The 18,570-nt window shown below is 41.3% G+C and overlaps 1 protein-coding gene, 1 long non-coding RNA gene and 1 other non-coding gene across 5 annotated transcripts in view; 1 reads left to right on the top strand and 2 right to left on the bottom strand.

The window, feature by feature from the left end:
• The window catches only part of STARD3NL (STARD3 N-terminal like), a 65,688-nt gene extending 49,964 nt beyond the window's left edge, over positions 1 to 15,724 (bottom strand). Inside the window, exon 1 of the mRNA XM_061414018.1 lies at positions 15,504 to 15,724. The gene's annotated coding sequence lies outside the window, so the exon portion shown is untranslated. The remainder of the gene's footprint in view (positions 1 to 15,503) is intronic.
• TRNAS-GGA (transfer RNA serine (anticodon GGA)) lies at positions 2,860 to 2,932 on the bottom strand. The gene has a single exon. It is a non-coding gene; the product is annotated as a tRNA-Ser (tRNA).
• An 89-nt stretch (positions 15,725 to 15,813) lies between the features above and the next one.
• Positions 15,814 to 18,570, top strand: part of LOC133246074 (uncharacterized) — a 195,009-nt gene continuing 192,252 nt past the window's right edge. The window contains exons 1-3 of one of the 3 annotated variants that reach the window (XR_009735893.1): positions 15,814 to 15,941; positions 16,396 to 16,509; positions 17,732 to 17,863. This is a non-coding gene — a long non-coding RNA (uncharacterized LOC133246074). The remainder of the gene's footprint in view (positions 15,942 to 16,395; positions 16,510 to 17,731; positions 17,864 to 18,570) is intronic. The other 2 variants (XR_009735892.1, XR_009735891.1) reach the window with 2 other exon arrangements.

Genomic DNA, 18,570 nt, shown 5'->3' with positions numbered 1-18,570 from the left:
AATTCAGACAAGGATCTTTACTGGATGCCTAAAATTATTAAAACATTGTTGAAGAATAGATATTCAAAGTCTCAAAGTGTCTTAGATTATATAATAATTTCATTAGGAATAATATACCTTTATAGTAGAGAAATCTGGCAGTCTCCACCTGTACCAACTAATCAAACAGCATTACCAATACTAGAGCAAGTTGACACTATGTGCCTTTTAAAGTGATACAATCAGAAGTCTGTAACATCAATTATAATGTTCCTGTGCAAAAAAAGTTTAACCTAAATTCCATAAGGATACAATCAAACACAGTATGTGGGATATTCTACAAGACAGTTATCCTGAATCTTGAGCAAAGTCAACATGATGAAAAACAAAACAAAAACAAAAGGTAAGAAAGCAGTGTGGACACTCTTCAAACTTAAAACGTAAAAAGAGCCACAACCATCAAAAGTAATGCACAAGCCTAGACTGAATCCTGAATAAAACAAAAACTAAAAACCCAAAAGATAAAGCTACAAAAAATAACTGAAAAACTGATTATAGTTTAGTATTCTGGTTATGAAATTCTTAACCTCTGAATAATTCAGAAAAACAAGGATAGAAGGATGTTTTGGGATGGGGCTGCTCTATCAATCCACTTAGTACATACAAACACAATGGCACCCCACTCCAGTGTTCTTGCCTGGAGAATCCCAGGGACGGGGGAGCCTGGTGGGCTGCCACCTATGGGGTTGCACAGAGTCGGACACGACTGAAGCGACTTAGCACATATATATGTGTGTGTTTATATGTGAATAAAAGTAAATTCTCACTGTGAAAAATCATTAAGTTACCTTTAAGTATGAGCTACCTCTGAAAGCAGAATAAGGAACTGGAATGATCCTAGAAAACTTCTTAAATTGTTTTATAAAAGAGAACAAACACATGGAGATTTTGTAAACACATCTTTGTACCACAGGGTGGCTAAGAGTTGGACAGAACTGAAGCTACTGAGCACGCACACATACGACAACTTAGACACATTAACAGACTCAAAGGAAAACCTACGTAAGATTTCTGGGCATCCAAATCATTCTGCCCCTAATAAAAATACTGAATTTCCAAGACACAAACGGAGATGGCTGAAGACTTCTAAAATGCGTGTGACTTAAGATAGGAGTCATCCTATCTGGATTTTTGAGCCAATACCGAATATCTAATAATTGTCTTTTTTTTTTTAATCATTGTCATCAACAAGGCGTTATTAAATGAAACAATAAAGTGCACATCACACAGTGGTTTGTGGTCTAAAGTTTGATCTGATCTTTAGTGAAAATGTACACAAGCCATTACTCTATCGTAAGCTTTTAAAAAGTCAAATTTACCCTTCATTTGTTCCATCCGTTAGTACTCACACTCTTCCCAGACACTGGGGAGAGACAGGTCTACCACAGCATCATGTACCACATGTTTTACTCCTGCAGCTGACTTATTCCACTGGGACCTACATTTCAACTGCACTTCCTTCTTTTTCTTACTTTTCTTCAAGAATTAGAAGTCCAACTCCATAGTAATATCCCTATATACTCACTCCATGGTTGTATTCTGAATACTGTACTTATGTTCCAGATGTCCTATTTTCTAGAGTTATTAACACTGAGAAGTAAGAAAAGCTTTTATTCCATCCTGATAAGTCTGCTCACCATTTGCTGCTATGTGTTCTGCTCTCTTCCTGCTTCCACACATTCAAGGCTCTCCATTCAAATTCTGTGTCATTTCGTGCAGTTTCATCTCATTTAATAATTTCTCTTAATATCAACACATTAAAGTAACTGTGTATGTATAATGAGAATTTAACTTTTTGACAATCTGTTTCAAGACTCAAATTTATTTAGAATTTAGCATCAATGACTTGGAAAAAGTAAAGCAGAAAACAAGTATATTTTGAAGTTTTTAAGTCCCTCCTCTCACTGATACTAACTGATCTCCCAAGAACAAACCTGTTCTTATGGCAATCACTTCCATACCAAAATTAAAAATATCAGTGAACTTTTATTTGACATATAACACAGAAAGAAATATTAAGATTTAAAGATAGCTGGGCAAATATATATTGTTTTCATAATTTATAGGCAAATCTAAAGCATTTATTAAGAAACTGAATCTGGATATATACTATAAGATTTAAGAGTTGTACCTGTTAAGTTTTGAAAATTCAGCGTCTGCCAAGAATATACCTCATCTACTTCATTTACTCCACAAGTACACTTTTAATACCAAAAACATGTCAAGTCCTCCTCTGAGCACTGGGGATGTGGCAATGAATAAAATTGAAAGAATGCTCTCCTCTAACAGAGTTTACTGTCTAGAGGGCAGGGACAGAGGATAAAGAAGCAGTAACCTGAACCCAACTGTAAACAGCCTGCTTGGTCAGGATGACATCACTGAAGTCATTACAGGTGAAAAAAGGTGGAGCAGAGACTAGTAGGAGATAAGGAAGAGATGCCACATAGGTATCAGGAAAAAGAGCAGGGCTACTGGAGGGAAGAGGATGGGTGAGGCCGTGAGGAGGGGCAGAGCTGGCCAGGCAGGAGTTCAGCCAGGTCATCAGCTTCCAGCTTTGCAAGAACTGACAGGAGAGGAGCACGAGGTGCTGAGAAGTTAACAACCTGGGGGAGCCTTGGAGGACCTCACAGGCCACAGTAAAGACAGTGAATGAGGTGGGAAAACACCAGAAGCTTTTCAGAAGAAGAGAGTGAAGTGAAGTGGCTCAGTCGTATCTGACTCTTTGTAACCCCATGGACTGTAGCCTACCAGGCTCCTCCCTCCATGGGATTCTCCAGGCAAGAGTACTAGAGTGGGTTGCCATTTCCTTCTCCAGGGGATCTTCCTGACCCAGGGATCGAACCCGGGTCTCCTGCATTCCAGGCAGATGCTTTAACCTCTGAGCCACCAGGGAAGCCCAAAAGCCTGATGCAACTTAAGCTTTAGGAGGCTCTCTGGCTGAGAGAGGCAAAGAAGCAGGGAGTCTATTTAGCGGACTATGGTGGCTGTAATTCAGGAGACAGAAGATGTAGTGCCTTAGTAGACAAGGGTGGTGATGGTGGTTGGTTCCAAATACAGAGCCAAATTAGTAAAGGGATAGATTGGGCACGAGATACAGGACAAGGAGAGGACTAGAAGTCAGCTGCCAGACTTACAGCCTGAGAAGATGGAGGGAGGGACTCGCTATTTACTGCAAGGGAGAAGCTGGAGGAAGGGCGACTCTGAGGGAGAACATCAGTGCAGTTTGGACACAACAAGTATAAGATACTTATTCATATCTAAGTGAAAATAAAAGCAAGCAGTAAGGTATGAGTCAGGAGTTCAGGGGAGAGGTCTGAGTTAGAAATAGAAATCTGGGAGTCAACAGCATGTAGATGGAGGTTATTAACAGCCATGAGATGTAACAAATTAGAATAGTCTCCCTTCTCTCCATAAAAGAAGAGGGGGAGGGATAAAAAAACAAAGAAAGTGCATGTATTTGTAGAACAGAAAATAATTATGAAGTGCTGCTAAGTCAGTTCAGTCGTGTCTGACTCTGTACAACCCCATAGATGGCAGCCCACCAGGCTCCCCTGTCCCTGGGATTCTCCAGGCAAGAACACTGGAGTGGGTTGCCATTTCCTTCTCCAATGCATGAAAGTGAAGTCGCTCAGTCATGTCCGACCCTCAGCGACCCCATGGGCTGCAGCCTTCCAGGCTCCTCCGTCCATGGGATTTTCCAGGCAAGAGTACTGGAGTGGGGTGCCATTGCCTTCTCCAAATTATGAGGTGGGCCCTATGTAAATCCTCTAGTTCAGTTTGGTCGCTCAGTTGTGCCTAACTCTTTGAGATCCCATGAACTGCAGCACGCCAGGCTTCCCTGTCCATCACCAACTCCCGGAGCTTGCTCAAACTCATGTCCATCATGTCAGTGAAGCCATCCAACCATCTCATCCTCTTTTTAAATCCTCATTTCAATCGTAATTTAAATCCTTTAAGAGTTCTCATTTTCTTAAATTATAATCATCGAACACCTACAAAATGTAAAACTCCCAAAAGGTAATGCAATTTTTCTCTGTTCTCAGAAAAACTTCCAAATAGTCACAGAGTGCAAGTGTGCGTGCTGTCACTTCAGTCGTGTCTGACTCTTTGCTACCCTATGGACTAAAGCCCACCAGGGTCTTTTATCCGTGGGATTCTCCAGGCAAGAATATTGGAGTGGCTTGCCATGTCCTCCTCCAGGGGATCTTCCTGAGTCAGGGATTGAACCTGCATCTCTTATGTCTCCTGCATTGCAGGTGGATTCTTTACCCACTGAGCCACCTGGGAAGCCCCAGTCAAGGAGGCAGATATATAAATATTACAAGGGGGTGATCAAAGAGAAGGGAAAGAAATCAAGTATATACTCTTGATAATAAACATGCCACTAGGATGTTGCTTGGTCCATGGGAGGATGAGTCAACTGGACAGAGGAAGGTCTTTGACGATGTATATCTGTTCTACTATGGATCACAGGTTGACAAAGCTGCACTATTCCACACAGTAATCAAAGTCACGTTGGGTGGCCTATGTTGTCGGCTCACCAGCCTGCAGAGCTCAACATCTCAATAGTCAGTCACATCACCAGCACTGGCTGAGTCAGACGGCTGGAATGTTATAGCTATATCTCATCACTTTTCAAAGGTCGAGAGAGAGAGAGACAAACAACAATATTATTTTATTTTTCTCTCATTTTTTTCAGAAGCTGCTATCAAGTGGCCCAGAATAACTGGAACAAAAAAGTCACCATAACTGCCTTCCTCCAGCTTCTACTGTCTCTCTTCAACATCTGGTTCTCCTCCTTATAAATCCCTTCTGGTGCTCAAACTGACTTTACAGCTTGTTCCCCTTTTTGAGATTGAGTTCTAACTTCTACATTCAAATATTTTTTCCAGAGCTGATCCAGAAACTCGTCTGTCTTAATCTTCCTAATCACAGAAGTTATACATAATCTCATTTTTCTTCATGAGTTAGTCATTTCCACAAGTCAAAATACTGCTGACTTTTTTTTTTGGTTGATGATTACCTATCATTTTCCAAAACTTTTTCTTCTCCCAAAAGAATTAAGTCTACTTTAACCTTTCCCCCCAAAATTACAATAGATCAGTTATAAAATATCTAATGATTATTATGGAGTTAGCACTATTTTCCCCAATTTTGACCTCATTATTACTGTCAACCAGTCAATCACCAGCAGACTGTAAATCAGAGGAAACATGTTGCTCCTTAGTGCATATATTCTCAAGAATATATAAAGCTTCCTCTTAGGGATGTGTTGCCAGCTTTGGCACTAATGGAATCAACAGTCATATTACTGTCTAGACAGATGAAGGTCCTTCAGTTAAGAAACTTGAAATATATTCCAATGCATATAAGGACATTTTTGTGCTTTGTAATGCCACTTAAGTACTTATTGTAAGCAATTTTCAAACAAATGCTTTCAATTCTCAGAGTGGAACTCATGATCTTACTGATCTAGATCTGAAAATCAGTATCTCGAGGCACTGAGTTTACTGCTATCCTAGGAGTCATAGGAAGGCAGCTAAAGATATAAATTTGTTTTAGTAACTGTCTTTCTTAATCTCAAAGACTAGAATCAAAAATGTGTTCATCATACATTCTTCATAAGCCTTCTCAAAGGCAGAGAAAACAAAAGCTAAATTCCATGTAGCCAGCTGATGATCAGACAGCAAAGCCAAGGCGGATATTTAGAAGCAAGCTTCATTTCCTCTTTACTCAATGACACAAGACTCCTCTGGAAGGGTAAGGGTTCCCACAGGTGTCACTCTAGCTTTCAGAGCCATCTTCTACTCACTGCTCCTGTAGTGGCTCCACAGCTGGTAGAAATGACACGCTAATAGCAATACTAGGAAAGATGTAACAGCAACTGTCCCTGGAGTTACCCAAGGCCAACTTCCCATCTCACAAACTATACCAAGTCAATAAAAGGCAGTGCCGCTTATACGCTTGCCCGGGAATATCTACCAACAGGCAGAAGTTACATACATTATTTCCTACACTCTGATACACGGGTAAACATAGTTCTTTACAAAATTACTAATCTCTACTATAAGTCAAGATCTGAGGTTCAAAGCTTGGGTGCATGTGACTTAGAAGGACATTCAACCTCAAATCATGATAGCGAGATTTAAAAAAACACCAGCAGCCTTTCCTCTTTCTTCATCAGACTTTTTAGGCAGTCACAAAGGAAAACAGAGCCTTAAGAGATCAGCATCAGATGACTTTATCAACCTAGCCCATGCTTCAGAAAACAGGATCACATAAACAAAGACCACTAATTATAAGACTCAATACAACAACTAGCTGATACACCAATAAAACAATTTGAACTGCAGCCTAATGGTAAGAGTGGGCTGGGAGCATATGTTACAGAGAGAGAGGACATCACTAAAGTAAGACCTCTTTAAGCTCACAAGGTTCTCAATAAAGGTCTGAAACTATCATGTCTCAAAACAAAATCTGCTCTCAAATAATTTAAAAAGATAAACAATTACAAAATCAAAAAGAAAAATTTAAGAATGACTTAAAAATATTGATATGGATGTATAATATATATACACACATTATATATATAATGTATGTGTATATATATACATATATACACACATCTTATACATTATATGTATACATTATATATATAATGTATATGTATAATATATATATTATACACACACACACACCTGTAAATACATAAAAATGCTTAAGGTAAGAAAAATTCAGTAAGATCTCATACATAAGCTTTCATAATTAAGAGACCATGTTAAACTTGATTCTTCTGCTGGCTCCATCTTTCAAACATTACATTCTTAACTGATGACCATGTCATTCCTCCCAATAGCTCTCATCAGTCTATTCCATGGTTTTCCCAGTCAGCGTTTATCCACATTACTCCAGTAATTCAGTCTACTTGCCTCCAAAACATTCTCTATACTGGAATCATGCTAGTTTTTCTAAAACGAAAGCCTGAAGGAACCACTTCCTCCCTCTGCTCAAAACTCCATTTCCTCACACCCAGAACTCTAGACGGACTAACTCAGGGGTGGTTTCCCTGTACACGAGGTGGTTCGCACTGTCACTGTCTTTGTCCTAATACTCCAGCCTGGAGTGCCTTTTCGGGCAATTGCCAAACAATCAACAGCAATGAAAGCCTATTCATTGTTCAAGGAAGCTTAAGTCCCACTTCCTCAATGAAATCTTCTGTGATCCCACTGGGAGATTATCTGTCTTTACCAGTACTTCCAATCTTTCATACAATTTTACATATTGTTTACATGTCTTATTCTCAGTATTATACCAAAGGTCCCAGAAGACACTTCTGTATCCTTAGCACCTAGGGAAACACCTGGCCATGTGTTTGTTAGGCATTCTTTGTTATTATAAATTTGTTTAATAATAAATATTATTATATTTAATAATATAAATTATATATATTTTTATAAATTATATTTATATAATTATAAATAAATAATAAATATTGCTGTATAAAAGTATGGAGTCTGGGTACTTGCTACCTAAAGTTAGCCAAGTTTATACAGATGTCTGGAGTTCCAACATCAATAAACGAAGAATATTTCATCTCTGATTACTAGCATTGACAATGAAATTAATAAAAATGGTCCAACCTTCCCAAATTAATTTGGTCATCACTTTTTCGTTCCTACTTTGAATTCTATTTAGTGAAGTCACTCTAACAACACATTAGATAAACTGATACAAATATACGGGGAAAAAAGGAAGAAATCACTATATGAGTGGGAACCTACCAGGACCCCGTGAATAAACTGAAATGTATGAAGCATCTACCCCACGGAAACACTCTGCTAGATGCTGTAGGGAAAAGTGAGATGGGGAAGACTGATCCTCAAGGAAAATATAATTTTATAGAGGAGGTAAAGCGGTTATACAAATAATTAGAAATCAAAGTCTAAGATGGTTATAACACTAAAGGGCAGAATTTTAGGTTCTTACGGCCAGAAAAAAACTTGATTAAAAACAAAAGCTGGCCTAAAAGAAAACGTATGGCTTCGAAAGAAATGAAAAGGTGACATCCAGCAAGGAAGAGGCAGACTAATTTAAAAACAGAGGAGAAGCAGGAGCACGTCCAAGAGACTGGGCTGCCCACAGCCTCAGGGGCCCACCTGAGGAGGCGCAGGGCAGATCCCAAGGCCACGCACAGACAGTGTGAGGCCGCTTTCACACCTAGAGCAGGGATACGAAGGCGCACGGGCTCACGGAAAAGGCTACAAAACCTGGAGAAGTCCACCTGTTACTGAAACAGGTAGAGAGCCGGGTCTTTTCCTACAGGGTTAAACTGGACTCCATTGGTTACTGGCTGTCAAAAAACTGAGGTATGGCTGTGGTTCACTTCTCCAGGATACTGAACTCCAGAATTTATGTCTCCTGGTTGTCCTATATGATATTGCCTTTAGCACCGGTACAGGCAGAGGTCATAAAAAAAAAAAAAAAAAGTTATTGGTGACGCTGCTGAAGGACAAAGTACAGAACTTTCAAACTGAGTCTCTGCTGAGCAGCAGAGCACTAAAATTTCAAAGTGTGATGGATAGTCAGCCTAATTCTCATACTTTTTCGGCTTAAAAAAAAAGACAACTACCTCTAGTCTAGAAGCACCACCCCACCAATCTATTTCCAGAGACTTCCAAGAAGTGAAAACTTTTGCCCTCCACATAGAATCTATACCTGCGCTTTTAATCAAATGAATATACAATTCTCTATGATTATCACAATGTTGCAAAGTCTCCACAAAAAAGACTACAATCTGATGGCCTGGGACCAAACCTTGTCCCAGTAAGTGATACTGCTTGTCTGTCTACTGGCTTGCATGGTGTTTTTAGTCACTAGATTAATTGCCAATATTAAAAGATAAGCATTTTTCACACAACTAAAATCCAGATCTCTAGCTTCTCTTGAAAAAGAGGCAATTCTGGCAATGCTCCCCTGTTCACTCAGGCACCTCACTGATAGCCCTGTTTGATCCTGCTGGCTTTTGTTTTGTCCCCTGATTTACCTCCAATACTTTGGCCACCTGATACAAAGAACTGACTCATTTGAAAAGACCCTGATGCCAGGAAAGATTTAAGGCAGGAGGACAAGGGGATGACAGAGGATGAGATAGTTGGATGCATCACTGACTCAATGGACATGAGTTTGAGTAAACTCTGGGAGTTGGTGATGGACAGGGAGGCCTGGCATGCTACAGTCCATGGGGTTGCAAAGAGTCGGACACGACTGAGTGACTGAACTGAACTTACATAGTCTTTGGGTCCCTAACAGTTTGTGGCCAGTCTGCTGGCTACACAAGGCCAGAGTTTACAAAGAACACTGACGAGTTTCACATCCAATATGACTGCTTACTACTCGTGTAATCCCAAACAAGTCACTTAACCCTCTCCACGCCTCAGATTCTCCTTGCACAAAATGAAGATAATACGACCCATCTTAAAGGGCTGTTGAGAGGAATAAGTTAGTTTAGTAAAGCAGTGATTCTTTACGTGTCTATGGAGGGAAGGACTCTGCTCACACACTCCAGGACATGTGGCAAAGACTGGAGACATTTTTGGTTGTCACAACTGGGGGGAGTGGGGAGTGGTATCCAGGGAGGGTAGAGCCTAGGTATGCTGCTAAACCCCTTACAACTCATAGGACAGTCCCCACCACAAAAAATTATCCAACCTAAAATGTCAACAGTGCTCAGGATACCAAATCCTGACATAAAGCATTTAAAAGGAATGCTTAACACAGAGGAAGCCCTCTCAGTTATTATCAGTAATAATAGAAGCAAGCCCTAGCTGGGCCTCCCACCTCAGCTGGAGAAAACTCTTAATTTCTCAAGAGCTCCTTCTGCTACCTTGGAGGAATTTAACAAATAGGGAAATGTACTTGAAATTCCCTGGTTCTATGTCATTCATTCAGCAGGTCATTAATCAATTAAAGAACCATGAGAATATATTTTCCTAAAACAAAAAGCAAACAAGAACATCCTCTAGTGAGCAACAATGCAGTGTCAGAAAAGTAAACTGTCCTGGAAAACATGGAACACAGAAACTGGTGATTACTGCAACTTAGAAGGCACCAGACTGAATTTCCTCCAGCTCCTAGTTTAATACAGAGGATGCCCATTAATCCCAAGAAATTTTTTAGAAAACTGTGATGAGAGGGGAAGTAGAAGAGAAAGGTTTTGCTCTTTCATTTTATTAATTAATTTTTACCTTTTTTGGCTGCCCTGAGCAGCATGTGGGATCTTAGTTCCCCAACCAGGGACTGAACCCATGTCTCCTACCAGTGAAGCTCCAAGTCTTGACCACTGGATCACCAGGAAAGCCCCAAGAAATAGGCTTTAAACTAAAGAGCCTACCAAACCAGATACCAGCCACCGCTTGCCCAGGAAGATCCCGTGGGCTTAAACAGCTCAGTTGGGGATCCTTGGGGAGAGTTCCTGCTTTGAGTTGGAGTCACAACAAGAGGTGTCTTCCAGATGTAGGGCAGCTCAGTAGCAAGCAAGTCAAACAATCTGGAAAGGCCTCAGCCGTGCTAAAATACACTTAAGAGGCTACCAGGAATTCTGCAGCAGGACATCAGAACGAGTGCCAGCCCGTGCTGCCATGAACCAGGAGTGCTGATCAAGCTCCGTAGCCCAGCACTGCAGGAATCTCTGACTCGTCCTCTGGCTTCAGTTTTCTCAGTCACTATTAAAAAGTGGAACTGCTGTTATTTTTTTCCCAAAACCATAAACACAGAGAACACTGATTCTTATTTGCAACAATGTGCCTTCAATACTTATAGCACAAACATCTGAGTTCCTCTCAAGGGACCCCTTGGTAACTGTAGCAGTCAGACCCTTAACTGTAACAGGAAAGAAGTTCTGCTGAATCAAGGCCAAGAAAAGCATTAAAGATGCTTCTAGCAAAGGTGAGGTAGTAACAGTTCTACAAATCTAAAAAGGCTAAACTAAAGGGCTCTATCATTTATTTAAAAAAAAAAAAAAACACTTTTCAAGTCTAAAACGAATTGTTAAATCTCTTTTAAGCTCAAGTTAACATATATTTGAACACCCACGTACAACATCGTATGCTACCAAAGATATCCAGATTGGTAAACTGCATCACAGAGCAAGACTACCAGAAGTGCTGTCAAAGAGAAGGCTTCCACTAAAGAGACAGAGGAAAGGAGCAAAGACGGACACAGTGGCACTGGTAGAACTTTGGCTGCAACTGTTTATGTAGAACGCATTTCAGGCTGCAGGCAGAGCACAAGCAATGGCACTAAAGCTGGAACGGCCAAGAGTCCAGTTTGGGGCACTGGGTTCATGGTGGAAGGACAGCACTGTAATCTGAGGCCAAATCATGACAGCTTGGACCTTCAGAAGGTGTAAGTCAGCTGCACAAACTAATTCCAGTAACATTATTCTGATTTGACTAATAGAAAAGTTGATCACCATTAAGTTATTGTGCTATGCTTAGTCACTCAGTCATGTCCAACTCTTTGTGACTCCAAAGTCACTCAGTCCTGTCCAACTCCTGGCTCCTCTGTCCATAGGATTCTCCAGGCAGGAATACTGGAGTGGGTTGCCATGCCCTACTCAAGGGATCTTCCCAACTCAGTGATCGAACTCAGGTCTCCATCATTGCAGGCAGATTTTTTACCATCTGAGTCACTTATAGGAGAGTCAAAAAGCTATCAGAAAGTAAATTCAGCTATTTGTTAATTTACTATAATTCATCAATAGTATCTCAATCATAATTAATAAAATAAGCAAACGTTAGAAATAAAGAAGGAAGAAGGAAATGGCAACCCACTCCAGTGCTCTTGCCTGGAGAATCCCAGGGACGGGGGAGCCTAGTGGGCTGCCGTCTATGGGGTCGCACAGAGTCAGACACGGCTGAAGCGACTTAGCAGCAGTAGCAGCAGAAATAAAGAATGGGTATTTTTAAATTGTAGGAGGAAACTGACCCCCTTTTCAATAATATAATTTAGAAATGAATTTTGACTCATTTTCAAAAATGATAATGCATCACTAAGAAAGAGAAGTTGTCTTCCTGAGCTGGCTCAACAGCTTCCTCAATTATAGGAAGAAACCATACTTGCCAACAGAAACCATGAACCAGCAAATGCTCAGCGATGTTCCCGTACTTGTAAGCAAATGGTTAAAGCCGGGAAAACAACACATTGTAAACTCCCTACAAAGATTTGTGAAGTTGAAATGTAAATTTTAAAGTCATTTTGAAGCCACTTTCTACTAAGAAAACCAAGGTTCACAAAGAAAGTTTACATATGCTCACTGCTGAAAAGAGAATTAAAATACAGTACGGGGCTGTTTGGGGGCTTCCCTCAGAGCTCAGTCGGTAAAGAATCTGCCTTCAATTCCTGGGTCCAAAAGATCCCCTTGAGAAGGAAATGGCAACCCACTCCAGTATTCTTAACTGGAGAATCCCATGGGCTACAGTCCATGGGGTCTCAAGAGTCAGACATGACTTAGCGACTAAACCACCATCACCACCACCAAGGGGCTATTTTAGCCCAAGTAGCAGCACTGTCTCATCTTTTTAAAAGATGCCTTGTATGAGTTTATTTAAAACTGCCTTGTATGAGTTTATGGACAGTAAATTCATGATGTTGAAATATTATATTTCTCTATATACCAAAACCCCTTGTGATGGACCGTCCATGAAGTTTAAGTATAGTAGAAAAAACATTAGGCTGAAAATTAGTAGGATGAAAATCTGATGCCAGTTCTGTCTCGAAAAGCACTGAAGAGGCTTCCCCAGTTTCACCTTTAAACTACGAGGATTGAATCATGATGTCTAAAGTGCTATTTCATAAAATATTAATTTCATAGTACAGAGTTGTTGTAATACACTCAGGGAAGTAGTATATCACGGATCAAGCTTCAGTGACAGACTAACTGGAGTGTTCAAACCTGGGCTCCCTCAGTACCAGGTGGTAGCCTTATGCAGAAGTTTCCTCTTCTGTCAAGAAAGGATAACATTTACCTTTGCAACAGGAAAGAAGAGTCAGAAAGTATATAATGCCTCTGGTATATTGCAGGCACTAAATAAAGGCAGACATTAAGTCTCTGGCCAGTAAGATAAGTTCTAATGGAGAAGAGGAATCCACTTGACAAAGCAGTTTCCTAGAACTCAGCCTGGAGAAGAGCAGGGACTGAATGCCTGGCACATAAATACTGGGGAGGACTCACAATTGGGAGTGCTGCTGCTGCTGCTGCTGCTGCTGCTAAGTCGCTTCAGTCGTGCAGACTCTGTGCAACCCCATAGACAGCAGCCCACCAGGCTCCCCCGTCCCTGGGATTCTCCAGGCAAGAACACTGGAGTGGGGTGCCATTTCCTTCTCCAATGCATGAAAGTGAAAAGGGAAAGTGAAGTTGGTCAGTCGTGTCCGACTCTTAGCGACCCCATGGACTGCAGCCTACCAGGCTCTTCCATCCATGGGATTTTCCAGGCAAGAGTACTGGAGTGGGGTGCCAATGCCTTCTCCGACAGTTGGGAGTAAGAAGGATCAAAGCAGGAAGTAGAAGATAAACAAAGGCTCAGAGTACTGCAGATAGTAACAACGAACAGGAAAGAAACAGCGTGGGACACAGTGCTTGAGGGAAGAAGACATTTTTCCATTGAGGACCACTGGTGAAAAAACATATATAGTGATTTACTACAATGATTTCATAACCAATATAAAGCAGAAAGCGGGGTTAGCATTATATGAATGTCACTAAGAAAAATGAAGAGAGCTTTGACAATTCTTTGCCTGCAATTCCCACACGGATTGAGATGATCGCAATCCTGCCCACCTCTGAGTGCCACTTCCCCCACTACTGTCCTCCCACCTCACTCTCCCCTAGGTATACCCCACTCCAGCCACACAGCTTCTCTTCTATCTCTGGAACATATCAAGCTTCTTTTTCCTTTAGCTCCTTTGCATTGTTACTTCTGCTTGGAAACTTCCAGCAGATCTTCCCATGGCTGACTCATTCTAAACATTCAGATCTCCTCCACACTTCCTCAAGGAAATCTTTCCTGACCACCCATATCTAAATTTCCCCCCACATCCCAGTCGTGCTCCAGCCCCTGGTAATGTCTATTCTAGCATTTATCATTATCTAAAATTGTCATTTTTGTTTATATATTTATAGTATCTCCATCAAAATGGAAGGTCTTGAGGGCAAGACTATTATTTAAATGTTTCCACATTCAATCCTCAACATCTACAACAAAGAATGAGATGAGGCAGAAATGAGGCAATCATCAGAAAAATTTGTTCAAAGACTAAAGTCAAACGATAATAAACATCCTTCTGTGAACCTTAGTAAGGAAAAGTCCCCTGAAGCGGTTTTAATTTCATTTCTTTAATGCAGTTTTATGCAATAATGCAGTCTTAAAGGTCAATGTCTGAGACAGATTTAAAAAGAATGAATTCTTCATGACAATACAAAACATTATATATGGATACATATATTATACAGTACACATTTTTACTTTATGAGCATGAATTATGCCCCACCTTATTAGAACCCATAAATAAAGCATCTTAGGTATCCTAAGATGTTTTGTTTCATGAGGATATATGGGTAGATGGACTATATATGTGAATTATCTTTCAGAACTCTTCTCCACAAAGAATTCTGAGATAAACTGAACTAATTCCAGTATTAGTATGGAAAGGCTTGATCTGTTATTTTGTTACCTAGCTAAGCTTATCCAAACTATTACTGAATAAAGTGATGAGTTCAGTAATTTCACCTGTGAAACAGAAGAAAAATGACATGAAGATCAATTGGCACTTTAAGAGAATAAGAAAAGTTCCACAATGTTAACTCATGTTTGAATTAAAAAAAATCCCTCTCTAATCCTAAACCAAAAAATAAGCATGCTACTGAGATTTCAAAATATGACCAGATACCCATGAGTGAGCAAAGCAGTGAACTGAAACCAGAGCCAGGACATTCGTGATTTGTGCTTTAATTTTTAAATTTTGGTTGGAACACAGCTTTCCTTGATGGGGAAAAAAAAAAAAAGAGGTCAGTAAGCGACCTTGTTCCTATAACCCACGCATCAACCTAGTCACCATTCTTGGTCACCATGGAGGGCCCAAGGGGCCAGCAGAGGGCTTGATTTCACCGAGGGCTCCGCAGGATGAAGGAATGGAGACCTCTCTACTAGCATCCATCCCCTGAATGCCCACCCAAACCTTGGATGAAAAGAGGCGCCGCAATCTGCAACTTCACTTCTGTACCCATCATAAACAAGCCCGCCAAGCCCCTCCTCCTCTCCAGAGGGCGGCGAGGGCCGTACAAACAAGCCGGGATGCTCGGTTCAGACCTCCGTTCGCGGGTCTCCAGTAAGCCCCGGGCAAATCATCTGATCCCGATGACTCAGTTTTACAATCTGTCAAATAGGGTGACTAGAAACCCAGCCTACCTCATCGGGTGGTTCCGGGCCGGCCGCCCCAGGCTGGCCGGGAGACCGCGGATCTGTGGCTGCGCCCGCGGCAGTCTCCGCCGGCGGAGGGGCGGGGCTCGGCGGGGCGGGACCAGGACTCGAGTCCTGCAGAAGTCGCGCAGCCCACCGCCCGCGTACTATCGCCCCAGGACCTCCTAGAGTACCCGGCCTATGACGTCAGCACGCTGACGTCGACGCACAGAGGTCGCATCTCGCCCCAGGGACCAAAGACCCGGTAAGGGCCAGAGAGCCCCTATAGCAGAGCGGCGATTGGTGAGTGACTCTGTCGGTCATATACTGTCCAGTAAGCGTTGCGGGAAGGAGCGAGGGGCGGTCCGGCCGGCCCTGAGGAGAGAGTGGGAGTATGAAACTACGGCTGACTGAATTTTCGCGAATCCGGTTCCGCACGGTTTTCTGGTGCGTCCCTTCGCTCTCCTGATAGATACTTCTGGCTTCCCCCAGTCTTTTGGTGGCAATTTAGGGTCCAACTCTGGGAACTAATCATGGGACTGGATTTCAGGGCCCTTGGGCGCTCCAGAAGTGAAAACGTAGGACATTCAATTTCCCTGTTCAAGAGTTACCTCAGCTTTGAATTCTCCTCGGCCCCAGCCCTACCTCCACCCCGACTTAGGATACTCTCTCAGCGCTCCTAGCGCATAACACTTAAGTTTTAATAGTGATGGTGGTGGTGGTTTAGTTGCTAAGTCGTGTCCGACTCTTGCGACCCCATGGACTGTAGCCCGCCAGGCCCCTCTGTCCGTAGGATTTTCTAGGCAAGAATGATGGAGTGGGTTGCCATTTCCTTTTCCAGGGGATCTTCCCAATCAGTTTTAATAGCAGTCAACATTTTTTTTTTTTTTAATTTGTATAGGTTTTCGCTCGAAATTGACCTTAAACTTTACTGAGACAATATACAAAAGTTGCAAGTATTTAATGTATACATTTTAATGATTTTGGACCCTGTGATACCATCACTACAAACAAGGTAATAAACATATCCATTGACAAACTTCTGATTTGAAAAGATCCGTATGGTCATATGTTCCTGCTGCTGCTACTGCTAAGTCGCTTCAGTAGTGTCCGACTCTGTGCAGCCCCATAGACGGCGGCCCAGCAGGCTCCCTAGTCCCTGGGATTCTCCAGGCAAGAACACTGGAGTGGGTTGCCATTTCCTTCTCCAATGCATGAAAGTGAAAAGTGAAAGTGAAGTCACTCAGTCGTGTCCGACTGTTAGCGACCCCATGGACTGCAGCCTACCAGGGTCCTCCATCCATGGGATTTTCCAGGCAAGAGTACTAGAGTGGGGTGCCATTGCCTTCTCTCATCGTATGTTCCTAGCAGCTCTATTTACAATAGCCAAGATACAAAAATTACCCAGAAGTCCATTGACAGATGAAGGACAAAGATATGGCACATATATACAATGGAATACTACTTAGCCATAAAAAAGAAAGAAATAATGCCATTTGCAGCAACACAGATGGACCTAAAGATTATCATACTAAGTGAAGTATATCGAAGAGAAAGACAGAATAGCATACAATACCACTTATATGTGGAATCTAAAATATGATAGAAATCAACTTATCTATGAAACAGAAATTACTCACAGACATAAAGAACAGATTTGTAGTTGCCAAGGCACAGAGGAGGGGGAAGGATGGACTGGGAGTCTGGGATTAGCAGACGTAGACTATTTTATATGGAATGGATAAACAACAAGGCCCTACTGTATAGCACAGGGAACTATATTCAATATTTTATAATAAACCATAATAGAAAAGAATATTAAACAGAATTTATATGTATAACTAAATCACTTTCTGTACACCAGAAACCAACACAACATTGTAAATCAACTATACTTAAATAAAGTAAAATTTTAAAAAATACTCATCACCACTAAAAGATTTCTTGTGTCCCCTTGCACTTTTTTTTAATGGTAAGAACACATAGCAAGAGAACTACTGTCTTTAAGTGAACAACTTATGTTAACTATGTGCCCTATGTTGTACAGCTAATCTCTAGAGTTTATTAATCTTATATATAACTGTAACTTTATAACCACTGAAAAATCCCTAGTTTTCTCCCCCCATCTTCTGGCAACCACCATTCTGTTGTTGGCATCTGTGAGTTTAACTATACTAAATACTTCATTTAAGTGGAATCGTGCAATATTTGTAATTCTATGACTGACTTATTTCCAGACATAATATTTTCCATGGCAATGCTGCATCTCCAGCTCTTCCCTCTGAACTTCATGTGAGCCGTGAGCTAAGCTGGACATTGATGTCTACCTTTCAGATGGTTGGTGCCATAAAAGGAACACATGCATGCAGGTAGGAAATGCTGCTACAACTGTAGATTGCCCTCTCCCCTCCCCCAAGTACAGTTCAAATTAGCCCTCACCTCACACTCCTCCAGACCAGGTACCTGAGCCCCAAAACTTCTCTGCCCCTTCCAAGTTTGGGTTCTGTGAGCACACAACTGCTGAAATAGCCCATGAGAGGTTTTAGGTCTGAACTTTGTATTCCAGAAGTCTCTGAGAATTGACTAGAAAAAACAGATGCTATAAAGAAAAAGTGATGATTGAACCAAATGAAGCAATGTCGGAGTAAGAAGGTGTCTGGTTGTGTAGCTGATTTATATAACGTGCCTTTTAAGCAATTAGAACTAGATGATGCAATTATTTGTTACCTGATTGTATTTGAAAGGCAAGAAATACATGGAGTAGCACTTTAGCTTTTGCTTCAGTCCAAAAAAAAACAAACAAACAAACAAACAGCTGTTACTTAGATAAAAGAGCATTTAAAATGAAAAATGAATTTTTTGATAAAAATGTAGAGATATAGATGGACTTCCTGGTGGCTCAGTGGTAAAGAATCCACCTGCAATACAGAAACCACAGAAAATGTGGATTTGGTCCTGGGTTCAGGAAGATCCCCTGAAGGAGGGCATGGCAACCCACTCCAGTATTCTTGCCTGGAGAATCCGAAGGACATAGGAGCCTGACAGTCCACAGTCCGTGGGGTCGCAAAGAGTTGGA

This window comes from Bos javanicus, chromosome 4 (assembly GCF_032452875.1).
Source record: "Bos javanicus breed banteng chromosome 4, ARS-OSU_banteng_1.0, whole genome shotgun sequence".
In the NCBI taxonomy this organism is placed as follows: domain Eukaryota; kingdom Metazoa; phylum Chordata; class Mammalia; order Artiodactyla; family Bovidae; genus Bos; species Bos javanicus.
The sequence above is the reverse complement of the archived record's forward strand: the minus strand, read 5'-3'. Positions and strand labels throughout refer to the sequence as shown.